Raw genomic sequence first — 17613 nt, 5'->3', positions numbered from 1 at the left:
GAAAGTATGATCTGGCTCCCAACTTTTGGGTAAGAGCTGAGTTACTTACATGGATGGATGGATAGGCAAAACGAGGAAATAATTACTACCACGTTGGCCAATAGTTTGCACTTATTACCCTTGTGTAAGCAGAGGCTTAATTTCTTTCAGTTGGTTTAGTGGTGATGTTTGGGACCCACGTATTCGTCGGGCTTGATGACTCGAATTTCCAGTTATTTGTCCACTTTTAGGGGATATGTTTTGCACATACCTTTTGACTAAATCGTGGTGCAAACTAGGAACTCTGGTTGCATTTTTATTTTTAGCCTCCAATTTGGGCGGCAAACTGCAACATGTTTACTCTCTCCATTCGAAAAAAATAATTCATTCTAGAATTCAAAATTTGTCCTAGTGTGCCGTATATATTCATGTGCAATTACACACTGCTTAATTACACTGTAATTGGAAATCAAATCAGATCGAAGGTAGCAATAATTTGGTGCCGCATGCATGCCTACAAGCCAGAGCCACTCGACGACTGCTGGAGCTCTACCTGTCGATCAAATGGGGTTCTTTCTTCTTATCTGTAACCTGTGACACAGCAGAGCAGCACCATGCCAACATGTAATGGCGCTTCATCCTGATAAGAAACCCCATGAAGGGCACCCATGCTTCCCTGCGTCTATCTGAACGCATGACCTTCAGATCCAACCAACTCGCTTCATCATTCAACTGCACCCCCCCCCCCCCCCAAGATTAAACTCAATTCAACGACGTACGAAGATGATATTTAAAAATCCTCATCATTGCTTTTGAGGTTATCCTATCCTCCTCATCACCTTCCTGAATGGTTTGGGCTTTGGTGCTGCCTTGTCCGTTATTGCTGGTCCTTTCAAGGCACGTGCACGCGCAGCGTTGTGAATTGCATTGGGAATTTGGGATCCCAGTAGTAAACAAACCACCCAGATCGCCAGGCACTCTGGCACTAGCTGTATGCGAGCTGACTATGATCTACTCCCTCCAAGTCCATTAGTTCTCGCTTTTCGATGATACAAAGTAAGTATCATTAGATTAGTTATATAATTTTTTTATAACAATTTATTTAGAGACATAAGCACTAATACTATTTACTATAAATTTGGTCAAACTGGTCAAACTTAACTAGTTTGACTGGTAGGGATCCTATAATTGCACTCTTTTGTGGACGGAGGGAGTAGGCGACTAAAGAGACTCAAAGACCGGTGGTTGGGAAACCTTTTTTTATTTTTCCTTAATTAAAAAAAAGTTATGAAATGACCCATATACCCTTTCATGGCCACTAGGATCTAGGCAAGCCCCGTGGACCTTGTCAGTGGATGTGCTAGGCGACGTTCTGGGTGGTACCAGATCCGGATCAGTCATTGTTGTCCATGCTCCTATCGATCGAGCAGCTATACTCTTCCTCGATCGCCCATGTCGTCATGATGGGGATCCCAATTCCCACAGGCACAAGAATACAGCTTGCAACCTGAACTGGTTGGACATAATCAGTTTCGATCGGCAGGCCAGATTGGAGCAGAGAAATCAGGGGCATTTTGGTCATTTCACCAGCCAAATGTATATTTCCGTACAAAAGGGCAGAGGAAAGGGCATAATACATGCTTTGCTGCGGGTGCCACATATTCTTGCTATGACGATGTTCGTTTTTTTTTCTTTTGGAGTGGCAAATGAATTCTCTTACGAGGGAGTTTGATGTGTAAAAAAAGCTTTGTAGAGAATTAAATACCTTACTTAAAGCTTAAACCGGTGATTTGTTTTCAGTTTGACCAAGACCAGCAAGCAGATCAGCATGGGCATCCTAGGCAACCGGAGCTCTTGTTGCATTGGGCACATGGTGAATCCATTCGGTCACGTTATGCGTGTGCTCTGCAGCCTCTGCTGCTGCGTGGTTACGCGAGGAAGATTCAGGGACGCTTCAAGTAGGAATCCACCAAAAGCAAGGGGCCCCGAAGGAAAAGTTGCCTGGTCGGTCAAGTCAAAGAAGCTAGGGCTGGTATGGTATGCAAGGACGGGGATTTTTATTTGTAGAGTCCCATATTCGTTCACAGATTTATAAATTTGGCTGTAGTTTAAGACCAGCTAGCTAGCGGCTCAAATAAACCCAAGGAATAGTTGAGTTGGTGGCGAAAGAAATTCTAGCCAGTAGCTGACTAGCTAGTTGTGGATGCGAGAATACGGGAGAGCAATAATGATTATAAATTCAACCCGCAAAAAAAATAATGATTATAAATTCTGTTCTTTTGTATGCTTTCATATACTAACATGAACATTCGTACGTAGATCAATAATCTAAGACTTTTTTTGTAGGGTTGTCTTCTTTCTTACATTCAGCAAATTAAGGCTCATGCATGTTTCAGTTTCACAATCTTCAGTCCAAACTAAGATGTGGTCAACAATACGTGGAGATCTCATTTACACGTTTCTCATCACCCACATGCCTTCAGTTTTTAATATTTTTTTAAGAGAAACTGCGGCAGCAAGAACCCTGCCTGAACGTAATTATATTGATGCGAGGTCGTTGCACAAATATTTGTGAAAAAAAACTCGACCCGCCGGGTAAGACCTCTCCGAAGGCATTGTGATTAAGGTAGAAAACAATATCTCACGTAGATTGAGAAAATTTCTGAATCCTCACTCCACCCATCGGCACCGCAGTCCATGTGAGACTGGATCAGTCTTAGACCTATGCTTTGAAGTGGAGCGGGCGACGGGTTTTTTCAACACACAAATAAACTGTGCCACCTCTGGCGCACAATTCCACCCCGTGGGGGCTTGAACTGTGGTCGGCAGGGTGCCAAGCGCACTGCTAGACCAACTGGGCTAGCAGTCGTTGGCATAAATATCCGTGAAAGAGAGGGTAGTGGAAGGAAGATAAAATTACATCAGCTCAGTTTTTAACATTGTTATATATCCCTTAAAAAAAGAGATTCTTGTCCTTCACCTCCAGCTTGCTGAGAGTCCAACGAGATCCCCCGTCGTGGACAAATTATTTCACGCCAAATGATGAGGTGATGCCACGGTACGGTCAAAAGTGCTGATCATCTAGAAGGCCGGCTAGTTAGGTAGCAAACTGATCTAGCTTGTCAATTAACCGGTAGATCAGATCCAGTCCAGCCTATGGCTAGCTGCCCCCATTTTTCCTCCCCTGATGACTCGCGGAGTCTAGTGGCTGTCCCTTTCCGTTCCTGTCCCCTCCCCCATTTTCTCATGACAGGTCCATAGGCAGCCAAGTTGAGTTATACCGGCCGGCCGGATACGTGATGGACCTTGAATCTGTGATACCTAGCGTGCCGAGGCTACTGATCAAACACAGCAGCTGTGATTGCGAGTGAGATCGATCTGGCACTGGGACTAGCCCACGCCACGGCTCCCCGGCTCGATCAGCCGACACTGCCGAAAGCAGCGCTGGGACCGGGTCCGTGGCCACAGGTTCCGCCAGAATCTTGGAGGGGAGGCACGCCGGCGCAGCCACGCACCAACCCGACGACGACGCGCCTCCCGTCTCCACCCTGCCTGGCGCTGGCTGCTGGCCTTGGGCGCGCAGGCGCAGCCGCTCCCCTGATCGCGGCCGGGCGGAGGAAAAAATCGTGGGGATGACGGGCCCCGCGTGCGCCGGACGCGGGGGGTGCGCAGCGCACGCGTCGGCCGCCCGCACGGCCGCGTCGGCTTGGTGTGGCGGGCGTACGGCTGGGGGGGGGGGGGGGGGGGGGGGGGGGTGGCTGACGACGCGCACGGCCGCGAGGTGGGCGCGGCGTGGCGCACGTTTTCCCCGGCTGGCATTGCGTAGCGGCGGCGCGGCACGGGTTCAGACGCGCGGCGTGGCTCTCTCCCGGATTCTTGGGCGGGGCGGGGCTCTCGCCACGTCACGTGTGCGCCCAGCTCTGCTCTGCTCTGCTCAGCCGCACGCGGTCGCCATCCGCGGGGGGGCTTGGCTTTTGGACCCGGTCGTACTAGGGACTCGATCAAAAGGAAGCTTTAACGGTGCCGGAACTTTACAGGGTGATTGCAGTTGCAGCACCGGATTTCGTGACTGCAAAAGTCCGTGACTTTCTCACTGAGGGTACGGTCGGCCTGTCCAGTTCCAAGCCCATGATGGTACACTAGGTCTTGACACTCGGTTGATGGGATCCAGAAGGTTTTGGTCGTGGGAGGAGGGGAGTTAGAAGTTTGCAGCGTACCATGGCCGTGCCGACATGAAAAGTTTTTAGATTTGTGCGAGCGCGACGCCAAAGTTTTCGCTTTTGAAAAATATACTGCAGGAGAGCGACGTCTTTGGGATGTGCTAATGCAAAGTTTGTTGTACCATGCTACTGCAGGAGAGCTTTCTCTTCTGAAAAATATAATGCAAGATCTCGGCCCTCTGCATGCTGCGTTTCTCAGACAAAGTTGTCATGCTTCCATACTGTAAGCTCTATAAGCTGCTGCTTCTGCCTGGACTCATCATAGTCCACACTTCTTCTGATGCTTCTGTTGCTTTGCACAGCTTTTATCCTTACCGTTTTTTCTTAAAAAAAAAACTCTAGGCTTCTAACGACGTTTATTCATGCTTACATGCACACGTCTCGTACAGTCTGTGTCTGGTGTGGTGTGGTGTGGTGCGGTGGTGCCGTCGTTCAAAAAAAATTGCTGCTCAGATCTCGATGCCAATGAAAAACTATGGTATAAGTGTTTCAGTTCTGTTGCTCAACCCCAAGTTGGCTCCAAGTTGCATGTGTTCAAATTCTAGAAGATGCAGTACTGGGTTGAGTTTCCCTTTTTCTATTGGATTTTGTTGCATGGGATATCGATACGTTGGTTTTCAAAGAATTTGAAGCCTCACATCGTTGCGTCACTCGAGCACATACTTAAGTGGGGCTGTCACTGAAGTTCATTGACTTCTGTGAAAGGGAAAGATGGAGACGTCTGTGTTCTGTTGGTTATCTCACTATAGTGATTCGTGATTTCGTCTAATGCCAAGTTGCTATTTTTGGTACAGAAATCGTCATCCAAGTTCCAATCGAATCAGTGATACTAGTTCCAGTATCAAATCTTATTTTCTCCTCTTACCTGTAAGCAAAAATTGCATACTTGCCCATGCACCCAAAAATTATTCTTGTCCTAAATAAAGCAATAAGTAATAATTTGAAACGGTACGTACCCTCTACACAAATCATAATTGGTTAGCATAGTGCCCGTGCATTGCTATCGGTAATATAATAGATCTACACAGTACCATTAATTTTGTGTTCGTTAACTTCATGTATAGACCGTGCTGTAATTGTGCGAGATATTGATTGTCTGTGTTCTGATTGGGATTTCGATTGATTTGTCTGGTGTTAGGATCCAAGTTGTGAAACCCAAACAGAAGGAAAACTGAAGTGCGAGTACAAAAGATGAATCAATGGAACAACAATAAATGACACTATATTCCAAAAAATCAACCCCTTACAAGGTAAACATGAGGGGGTATTTATACCCTCCAACCTTCATTACATCATTCCGGAAATGCACTCGTCCGCCCGCATCTACCAAGGAACATTCTGAGCATTTGGTCATTTCTAGAGGTCGGAGTATACAATTTAATTGTCTACCATTACATGCCCACATTTGTCATGTGACTTCATTGGTTTCGGAGTTGAACCTTCGGGTGACGCCCCCCCCCCCCCCCACGGTGAACCATCCCTTCCTATCTCTTCCTTGCATTCCTTTGATGGGACCGGGCTCCCTTGTTCACCTTCGGGTCTACCTGCATGCCCGAACATGATCGGAGGTCAAGTGGGTGAGCGAAGATGTTGCTTAGATCACTTTTCGCCGGTTTAACCATTCCTGCAAAACCAAATAGAGACAGAATGCGCCTGACTGTAAGGTCGACCTTCGGTCGTGACCCTAATAACCTTCGGGCTCTGCCGTCATCGGAGGTACGGTGGCGATCTCCAACATCCGGGTTCCAATTAGGATCCCGATTGATTTGTCAGGATTCCAATTAGGGTTTCGATTTATGAATCAAGAAAACATTGTTTACTTTGTAAATATAGAGATATTACTTTTTTTTGAGCAAATATAGAGATATTACTTTTAGAAGAACGAAAAGGCAAGCAAGGTGCCATTAGTCCATTATATGGATAAAGAAGAAAAGTAACGTCCTAGACTAGGTAGTAGAACGCCCTTAAAGATGCAGCTGCCACTCCTATCACTTGTTCACATTTATTTTAGTTGTGTACCTTTTACAATTACGGAGTACGGCTTATTCAGATTTCACTTTTCGTTCATGTACTTGAATTTCCATTTTATAGTGAGCTGTACATATCTAAAATTCAAAGGTTATCGTAGTGTTTCACATTAACTGGGTGAAGAGAGGACTCCAAGCTTGACCAACCCGAGAATCAACTACAAAACTTGACAGCTTCTCCATCTCCATGTCCTGTGTTGTTTCGTTATGTTAGAGGCTCTTAAAGTATATGGAAGGATCCAAAATGATCCGACTATCGTGGTACAATAGGATTACTTTATTTCCATCTCTATCTTTAGGATTGCTTAACACTCAATACGCATAATGATCCAATACTAGTTTTTTTTTGAATCGATAATAATCCAATAGTTGCCGTAGTATATCAAACATAAACCAAACAGAAAAGACACGCATGCGACGTCACATGACGATGGGCCCTAGTATGAAACATGGGCAGCTGCCAATGCCCAATAGGATTTTAAGGCTTCAAGCTACAGTCCAGGAATCCCGGTTCCTGAGTTCGTCCTCGCCTCCTCCAAAAAAAAAGAAAAAGAAAAGAAAAATCGCTGCAGGGGATTCGCTATCTGCAGCCGTATCTCCGGCACCAAACCTATCCATCATCCATCCAATGTCTTGTCTCCTCCTCCTCCTATGTTGGTTGGCCATTGCAGCCTTGCACTGCACCGCACTGCCAACCGCCAACCTTTTGGCGCCGTGCCGGGGGGAGGGAGAGATCGCGAGATGCCTCCCGGTCCTGGGGCTCCCGGCTTAAAAATGGTTGGGAGATCGGTGTGCCCACATGGCCGGGGATTTCTGGGAGAATTTTGGGTTGGATGCACATGTGCGGGTGGAATTGTTGGCGCTCGGCACCCGTGGGGAGATTTGGATGGAAGCAACCAGCGGCCGTGCAAGCTAACAGGGAGCAATCTTGAAGGGACTCTTTCTCATGGCACTGGAGACGTGGCTGTGTTCTAGTGCGGTGTAGCCGTGTAGATGATCACACGTAGACGGCGATCGATCTTGCTGTTAGGACAGCAAGGGGCTCCGATCCCTTGGGGTCAAAGGAAGCCAGCCGTGATTTGACTTGGATCCCCAAATTTTAGTTTGTTTATAGTAGCAAAATTCTGGAGTTCTGAAAAAAAATAGGGGGAAAAAGGTTATTCAAGACGTATGGAGTATAAATGGAGTACTGCCACGTTTATGTTTTCATTTTCTTTTCCTTGCAACAGGATACTCATATTATGAAACTGGATGTGCTGGCCTAAAAAAATGCACTGGATGGAAAAGCAAAAAAAGGAGGAGTTTTGAACCATGTCTGCTGGCACCTCTTTTCCGTAAATAAACAATATTCTATGGTTAAGTCTTCTGTTTACTCCTTATTAAAAAAATGTGGCATGTCTGGCATCTCTTTGCTGGAAACAATATGCCAAGTCTTACGTTTATTCATTCCGTATTAAAAATGTGGATATATTTTGTTATTGCTTAAAAATAAATAAATATGGCCTCGTGAAATATCCTGCTGTGGCTCAAAAGAAGGTGCAGAGATTATCCTTTAAGAAATCATATGTCATTTAAGGACTTATTATCAAAAGTTGAGATCACATATGGTTCTTGGTAGGGCAGACAAAGTAGATCCATATACACGCAAAAGAAACAACTCTCTGGCCTAATTAAAAGGAATTCCATTGCTCTTATTTAAAATTGTACAAAGGAACCAACATATTGTATGCTATCTGATGGATGGTTATGGATAGACATCACTTTCGTCACTTTATAATGTTTCCACATTTTCGCCTTATTTAGTTTCAATTACAACATGGGGACATCCATCTTAATTAGTGTTCTTAATAGAGAATTCAGATATCCATATCCTGCGCAAGTATATATACATTATCAAGAATGATTGAAGCAAATCCCAATGTCACTAACAAATTGTGTACGTTTTTCTAATCTAAAGAAATCTTAAGCAATAAAAGAACCATGATTTGATTTAGACACACATCTACAAGATGCATGCATGGGAGTATGGGACGACCAATGCAAACATGAGCCAAGAGCACAAGACATATAGACGAGCGGAACCGGGCTTCTCCCCAGTTAAAATGTGGAAATTAGATTGTTTCATAGGAGTATATTTAGTTTCCCGTAGCGGCGCATTTTCCGAGATAAATCCTTTTTATTTAAATTAAATTCTGCAGTGATATTAACTATGCATAACTAGTCTATCAACCCGTGCTCCCGCACGGGCTAATTAGAGATATCTAATAATTATCTATCTCACGCTCTCTTTAACCAATTAAATATTCTAATACAGTATTATAAAGATATGTATTTATCATTATGTAATTGTAATAAGTGTGATAGGTTTAGTTACTAATAATTTTTTTCATACTTTGCATCATACTTCCATATATGTTTGATATGTATTTAATTGAACACTTTATTTGAGCTATGTGAACAACATAAAAATTAGTATTCTTATCTCTTCTCTTATACATGAATATATGGTGACACACCCATTATGGTTAGTATTTTTATATAAATAATAACATAAATAATATATTAATAATGATAGAAATAGTAATTTAAAATTTTATATTGATGTGTTTAAGATTTTATTATAATAATATAATTTTGATTCAGATTTGGGGTTCATTTTAATTTTTTATTATGATATCATTGGATAATATATACGAAAACTTAGGGGGTTATTTGATATTATTTTATAATGGCATAAGTGAATAATTTACATGAAGATTAGGGGGTTATTTTAGATTATCTTTTATAATGGCAGATGTGGGTAATTTAGATACATATGTAGGGGGTTACTTTAGTTTATTTTCATAATGACAAAGGTGGGTAATTTAGTAAAAAAAGATAACAGATCCAATGGCTATTATGATTAGAGTTGCCGAATTGATGGCTAGATATTTCAGATTTTTGTGATAATTTATAGAATTTATCTATTTTTTTAGACTGACCACCTAGGATCCTAGGTGGCATCACCTGAAGACTTCAAAAGGAGCCTCCAATTAGTAATAGTAAGATCTCTTTTGAAACCAAGCTAATTTATTAATTAAATTACCCGTAAACATCATTATAGATTCGGCACATTATTGAAAAGGACAAACGACAACAAACTCCATTTCCCCACCTGTGTAGTAAGACCTTGAATGCATAGCGAAGCCGGGATACTGTCTCCTAGCGCAAGCAACAACTTGCAATTGGAATTCTAGTCAAACCCTCTGAGATCCAATAATGGATGCTTGGGAAGAAATTTGCTAGTATTTCTGCCAAATAACTAACGATTCTCCGATCCGGTATTTATATGCGCATATGTGCCGCACACTTCATAATTAGGTTAGAGATTGGAGTAGCTTAGACAGCCAAGAAATGGGAGTTTTCAGCGCTAATCCTGCTCAGTTGTTAATTGACAGGATCATGTGCAGATCTTTTTGTTTAATCCGTATGTCCTTTAGTTGAGTACCTCTCACATGAGTACAGGGGAATGAAGTTCCATTATAATACGGTCACGTACCACGACGATCCTACTGTGGCCGAAGAGTACAATTGATAAACATTTTGCCACGTCAGCAAGCTGTTGGCAAGTGCTACAATATGCAACAGTAGCATTACTGGTACTTTTCAAGTAGGTTAATGAGTGAGTGCACTTGTTTGATGGTTTACTTTGAGTAAGAAAACAAAACAAATTTGTCTCGTAAAGATTAAAAGTAGTGTATGCCGACATGATTAATAAGTGTACCCCCACATGCTAATGCTCTGAAAAGTGGGCATCAAGTGCGTTGTAATCCCCTTCTTGATGCTAACATGTGAGATCCACTGTGAACCGTCCGATCACCACGAGGAGAAATCACTGGCCGTTCAATTCTGATTCGGCAAAATAAAGTGAACAGCTTTTGAGTTTGTAATATTGACCTGATGGGTAGCTTATTGTGAACATATTTTTGCATATCCTTTATTCAGGGATGCTAGCACTATATTTCTTGAACATTTAAGATACTGTGGGACCGAAGCCGGCGACCAGAGGGGGGTGAATGGGAGCCGATCAAAATTTCTTCCAAATTTGAATTGTCGGCCTATATCCCAAAATCACCCAATCCCTCAGGCGTTCTGACCAAAGTTTGGAGTAGCTATTGAAGAGCTAAACCAACACAAAAGGCCTTGAACCAGCGAACGAAAACACGAAGCGAATCGGAAGCAAAGTGGGAAAGCTTCAGGACTGATCTGCCAGGACCGGTCTGACCGGTGTGATGGACCGGTCTGACCGGTCGTGTCTGTTCAAAAAGAGCAGACCGGTCCTACCGGTCTGACCGGTAGCACCCAGAAAACCCCCGAGAAAAAGGATTCAAACGGTGAATCTTGAGCAAACGACCACGAAAATCGGTGAAACTTGGGGGATAGCTTCGCCCCTACCCCGTGAACATATCCCCAAAAGATCTCAGCCTAAATATCAACGAATCTAGAGAATTATGGGGGAGATCAAAAGGGATTGGGGTTTTCTCAAATACTCGAAAACTTCAATTCTGAAGAGCTCATGATTCCAGAGGGATTGACACGAAGCTAGAAGCACAGGAATCACTCCAAAGAACCCTACGAACCGCCGCAATCAAGTGCATCAAAACCAAAACGAAAATCCATCACAAACAGCACAAGAGGGACGGGATTGGTTTGATTCAAAAGCCCAGAGGGCACAAGGAGGATAGGGCCTCCTTTCCCAATCAAATCCAATACAAACTCTCACAAATCCATGGACAAATCTATTCTAAAGAGAGAAACAGAGAGTTCACGAACAGATTACAAAAGCCGCACTTGACCTAACACAAGTGAAGGGGTATTTATACCCGCGGGACCGGTCAGACCGGTACGCTGGACCGGTCAGACCGGTATGCTGGACCGGTCAGACCGGTTGGCCTGCAATACCCCCTGTACACGATCTCATCCGACGGTCGAGGTTCTTTCTTCGAAACGAAGTCTTCTCCGCGATGCCGCCGTCTTGATGAAGATCAAATCCGCGGTTTTGGAGGGTCCGCGAAACCCGGGTAGGTGGCCGGTTTTGAGAAAACCGCCAAAACCTCACGCGCGGAAAGATTCCCGCCTCCACGCCGTGGCCCTAGACGCCGTTCCCGCCTCGGCCTTCTGACGGCCCTAGACGCCGCCCGACGCCCGTCACCTCCTCGCCCGCAGCGAGGCCCTAGATGCCGTCGACGCCCGTGCCTCCACGACTCGGCGTCTTCAACCGCCGTCCGCCTCCTTGGTTTTGTGGCGCAAACCAAGAAACCCGCCTTCCGTCGCTGCTTGCGCCCTCGATCCAGGAGTGGTCGCCACAGATGCCGCCCGGTCCGAGCTCCGGTCCCGGCTGCCCTTCACCGCCGTCCACCGCACGGTCCATCAGCCACAGCACCTCCACGGCGGCTTCCCGTCGACACTCGATGCCCGTGTACCTGCAATCCAAAGACCAAGCGCACGATCACACCGCACGGTTGACAATTCACTCATCACAAGCAGGATAGAGTACTCAACATTCCTCAGATACTAACATTTAGGAAGATGCTCAGGAAAATTTTAAGCTGAGAGGTTTGGAGTAAATATTCCTCCTAATAATGTAGGCCCTTAATGCACAAAGATTGGTACCTCTCTTTTTTTTCCTCGTTCAAAGCAATTTTGGCGCATCTCCAAGGTCCAAGCTAGATTCCTACATTATTTCTTCCAAGTTGATCCATGATGCTTTGGAGCTAGCTAGGAAAGCCCATCACACACACACACACACACACACACACACACACACACACACACACACACACACATGGTGGCTACGGCCATAAGGTGAGGTGACAAAGGGATGCATGACAGCACGAGGCATCTCTAAACATGTGCGCTCAAACCTAAAGCATCATTTGCACTGCACGTAACATGTCATTTACTCTAAGCGCAGCTAGATATGCTAATATAAGCAGCATAATTGTAATTGCTTTCTGTATACCTCCAATGGCAACATGCACTACTTTCAACCAGCCCACTTGCCACAGAAGAATGCAAAGGTTACAAGAGGCATTACTGCATTAGATATAATTTAATCTCCGGGGCAAACCAAGATTGGCTTGTTTAAGCCGCATCATCAGAGCTCTTGATTAAGATTCCCCCTGCGAGTCCAAGAGATTGCAGCAGATCTTGGAGATCTCCGAGCGCTGGTTAACAACTGAACCATTTTCTAAGCGCCCCCCGTGGATGCCAGATTTGCTTAAGTGCTGACTACACACAGCGGGTGAGCTGGAGCATCTATCATTCGTTGAAGTATCAGCAACGTTCGAGATTTGTTCTATGGTCAGAATCCACCCATACAGCAGCTATTCAACTGGGGAATAGGAGTAGGGATGCAAGTCCCATTTTTTTTAGGTCAACGAGTCGAGCCAAAATTTGATAAAATAAACTTAAATGACATGTTATGTAATTAATTTGGGAGAAAAAATAAATTAAAATGAGAAATCCAAAAATATCAATGCGTACTCACTTGCATACCTCGATACTGATGCATGTGTGTAATAGGAGGTATGCCATTGGCGATACTGATGCTTGTGTGTCAGGCCAACTGGATTTCTTACCGATTCCGCTTGGCAGGCCGGCTTGTCAGGTCGTTTTGTTTGTTAGCGCAATTTGGCTACTTGCGTTAACCAAGTTGCAGCAAATTGTTGCCATTTTGCTCTAGCTGAGACAATGATAGTTAACACCTCATTAGGAGGGGATTTTTGGGTTTAGGTGTGATCTGGGGATGGCAACGCAAGTGGGGAGCATGGCAACAGAGCTAACTGCAGGTGCAGGGTTGATCAAGTTGGCAAGTTGGCCCTCCGTGCTTGGCGCCTGGTGAAACATTGATGCATGTGCCAAAAGAGAATCAGGTGAACAGGCCACCCTTGAATCTATAACCAGGATGGCATGCAAGCAAGTTGTCACGACGACCACGATCTAGTGTTTCTACTTAGGATGGTGCACGCCAGGATGCTTCAGGATTCAGCGAAATGCTGGCGATTCATGCAGATGCAGCGCAACATCATCGATCTGTTACAAGACAGATTTCGATGTGATCTTTTTCTGTCAAGAACATGAGCAGAAGATTTTGTGGCAAGTAGGAGTAGATAGGATCTCTTCCAAGCATCTTGGAATCCATAAATGCACGTTGTCATTCTGTATTTTTCTCAGCCTCATTGCTGCATGGTAACGAGGGAGCTAATGGAGAAATAAGATGCACTTCACTGCATGTGTCGATTCTGGTATGAAATTGTGATATGTTTTGGTCTGTACACAGCTTGCGTGATCAGTAGTCATTCAGCTGCTGGATCTTTCCGCTGGGCTGGCTCAGCGTCCATCTATCCCGAGACATCTCGGCGGCAAAGTTTGGCACGGGGTGGGTACACGCAGCAGGCGCCGTGCAGAACTTTTGGACGAGAGATCGCACAGCCCAGGGCGAACAGTACAGTGCAGTGCGGGCAGAGGCAGACATGCTGGTCGCCTGCGGAGTCATGTAGCAGAGCAGGCGGCCACATTTGAGGAGTCAGCTGCGTGCATCTGCGGCACTTGAACGGCGATGCTTACATGCATCATGGTCGCCTGGACACAGAGGCGTGGTGTCCCGTGTGCTCCGCAGCCCCGGGGCTGCCCCTCCTGCCTGCTTCACTCAACTCTAGACTTTGTTTAGATGCATAAAATTTTAAGTGTAAAATATTGTAGCACTTTCATTTATATTTGATAATTATTGTTCTGTTATGGGTTAATTAGGCTCAAAAAATTCGTCTCGCAAATTATAGACAAACTGTGTAATTAGTTATTTTGTTTAGCTACATTTAATACTTCATGCATGTTTTAAAAAATTCGATGTGATGAAAAATCTTGTAAAATTTTGAAATTTTGAAGAAAGCTAAACAAGGCTGGTCTGCAAGTAGTAGAGTGGCTGCAGCGCACGTGTGGCGACCGACCGTGCTGGATCGATCAGTGCTCGCAAGCCGCCGCAAAGATGCGGCGAAGGAAGAGGCGGCGGCGGGCGGGCCAGGCTCAGGCGTGGACGTCTCCATGAGAGAAAAATACTACTAAATCAGTCGGCCCCGGTGTGGGGGTGGGGGGGGGTATGTGGGGCAGGTTACCAGCTGAGAGTTCCAATTAGGTGAGGGAGAGTGCATTCGTGAACTTGCGCTTGATTCGTTAACGAATGATGAGAAAACTCCAGGGGAATTCGTCGACGGTTGCATAATTTCCTGCAAAATCCTTCTGAAATTCGTACTACGCTCTGGGCAAGGCCATTGGCGCCAGCCAAACCACGTTGGCAGAAATACCATAGAAATAGAGGAATCGCCGCTGCGCCTGATGGAAAGCTACAAGGCAAGAGGCTCATCACCCACCAAATAAAAAGGGCAAAGCAGGGACGGTTCCCTCTGCGTGTGAGTGTGACAGATCACCACTATCCACTAGCCCATAGGGCCATGTCACAGTGCTCATGAATCCTGATGCTGTAACAGCACAGTGGCCCAGCCAGTGGCACACTTGCAGGGTTGGTTGCCTGATTCCAGAGCATCAGCGCACCTGGAGCCCAGAGGTCGCTGCTTGCTAACAGTAGATTAATCGCTGTGCGGATCCCAGAGGTGATGAAGGACAACCAGCGGGGCACAGCTGATGAATTGTCACGGGCCCTACTACGTTCGTTGCTCTGAGCAACCACACATGGCTCTGTTCATGGCTTTGTGTTTCTTCAGAGGTTAATGGCGTATCTCTTGGATGCCATAAAACAAGGAGCCCAACTTGCAGCAGGAGCCAGATCAAATACGAGCAACTTGCTCGCTGCCATCTAGAACGAGCCCATCCGATCCCAAAATATAATTTTTGGATTTGCTATTGGTAGCTGTAGAGGATTTGGTAGTGTGTATACTTGGTCTCGAAACCAAAGCCATAGAATATCCTTCTCGGCGTTAGACGCAACTTCATGTCATCACCAACAGATTTTTTTTTTTCATTTGGTAGTGAGTATATTATACTTGGTCTCGAAACCAAACCAAAACCAAAGATGTGACTGATCAGACACTATCGCAAAAGCGTAAATAGCAATCCATCAACATCGGACACATTTTGTTTACAAAAAATTATGCCGGTTTCAACTTTCGAGGTTCTAAGCTCTCTATAAAATTCTGTCTTACATGATAGAAACAAGTTTTAGAAATTCAAGGTGTGTGAAACTATTTTGGATTTTCTATTGGATACTTATTGAGGATTTGGTGCGAAAACTATGTCTTTTTTTCATTCTCTGGTCTCTGCAGTATTTTTTTTTAAAGAAAGGAAGTTTCATTAAAATCAAGATAATTACATTGAGTTAATCACTCCATGTTCCTCCCTGCATAATGCACACAGCTTAAAAAGTTTTGACAAAGCCAGACACGCTAGTGACCATCGACCCGTGAATTAAATCGCCATCATGTGGGCCTGACGCAACTATTCGTCCAAATATTTTTGAGACACAAGACTTTCGAGATGTGATGGAAGAAATATTATCACACAGCACAAAACGCCGAATCATCAGTGTAAACACGCAAAAGAAGTTTACATAGGATTTTCTATCCGCACGAGCTCAATTCATTAAGTCACATGGCAATAGAATAGCAGCCGGGTGGCACTCATTATGTCACATGGCAATAGAATAGCTGCCGGGCGGCACTCAGAAGGTTTTTTTTGGATGGATTAAAGTTGGATGCTAAACTTTAGTACATATTAACATTCAATATCTTTGCTAAAGGTTTTGAAGTCTTGGTTAAAATTTAGCCCGCCCTATCAGCACTCCTATTTGGATGGATTTTTAGGTATTAGCACTTGGATCCAAACATCCTCCCTCTAAGTAACACCAGATTGATATTGATTATTTCTATTTTTGTGTAACACATGCAGGTTAGCTAATCAACACCCATCAAGGTTGCTTGCAAGGATGAAAAGGCACGCGCTCAAAACTTGAAGGCAATGAGAGCCACCAAGCATAAGGACAAAACTAAGAATTCCTTGACGCATATCTTGTTGGATTCCACTCACCTACACGGCTACACCAGGCACATCCAGCTGGAGAAGAATGACAGGTCACACTCCTGTGATTAGGACGGTAATACACAGCAGAACAAGCAAAGAATTTATAAGAAGTAATGCAGAGAAAACGTGATGAATAGACCAGAAATAATAATTATCAAGGCTTGGCCAAACATAGTTGGTTTCGGAAGAGAAGATAAAGTAGGCAATCAGTATCAAATAAAGAATGTTGTGGATGCAAGTTAATCCATTAAGTTTTTTTTTCATTTTATCGTCTGAATGATGGAGAACACAAAACCACTGCTGTTTGTAATAACGAATATAATATGTTCCCCATCAATCTATTACAGAAGTTGACATAAGCTCATCGTATAGCTCCCATGAACTTAATTTCACGAACCTAAAACACCCAGGTTCGATTCACTTGCAGCAATGCAAAACTACTCATTACCACATAACAAAACTGCAGTCGGGTGGCATGTGAGAAATATGCACACCAAAGCTCTGAAATTATTGAACAGATGGAAGTCATAACAAACAATCATATCTCTTAAAAGACTACTGAAATTAATGTGAGACAATAATAATGTCACAAGGGGCCGAAGGCAGAATGACAGGGCAAATGAGCACAAGCAGACCGTGATCTGATGAAGACGGAGGAATTCCAGAGACTGAATAATGAGCAAGCGATGTCATAAACATTGCTGTTATTTATGACCAGCAAATGTGAGCTGATTAGCTACAAATGCAGCTGTATGAATAGCCCTTTGTAGTTTGTACAGCTCTTCTCTAAGATACAAATATATAAAAAATATTTACTAATAAAATTTAGAGCGAATAACAGGATTCATGCATTTATCTGCAAATAAATAATGTGGCACCATTTGCAGGTTTACTTTTTTTTAGTGGTATTTGCAGGGCGGGTTCAGTTATTATCTCACAGAATTATGGGCCTTATTCAAAGCCCAACTGACGCAAAGGCCAACTTCTGTAAGTTCCCCAACTCGGTTTTACCTGTATATATATTGAAAGCCCAACTAGCAGACGGGTATTCTTTTTTTGAATGGGCAGACGGATATTCAGTGCATACGTAGTATCCAAACTTCCAACGCCATTTCTTAACAATGCAGACTCACGGAATAGCTGGAACGTCAGATGGAACGGGAATACGGGGATTAACAACTTCGCCATTTCAACTATTCAGCCTCAGTCCAACCAAAAAAACTATTCAGTCGCAGTCCAAGCAAAGCAAATCTACCTCAACTCATGCCGCAGTTCCACAAGTCGGCCTCACTTTTTCAGCAAATTCGATATAAGTT

This window comes from Panicum virgatum, chromosome 9K (assembly GCF_016808335.1).
Source record: "Panicum virgatum strain AP13 chromosome 9K, P.virgatum_v5, whole genome shotgun sequence".
Taxonomy (NCBI): domain Eukaryota; kingdom Viridiplantae; phylum Streptophyta; class Magnoliopsida; order Poales; family Poaceae; genus Panicum; species Panicum virgatum.
This window is presented reverse-complemented; position numbering follows the sequence as displayed.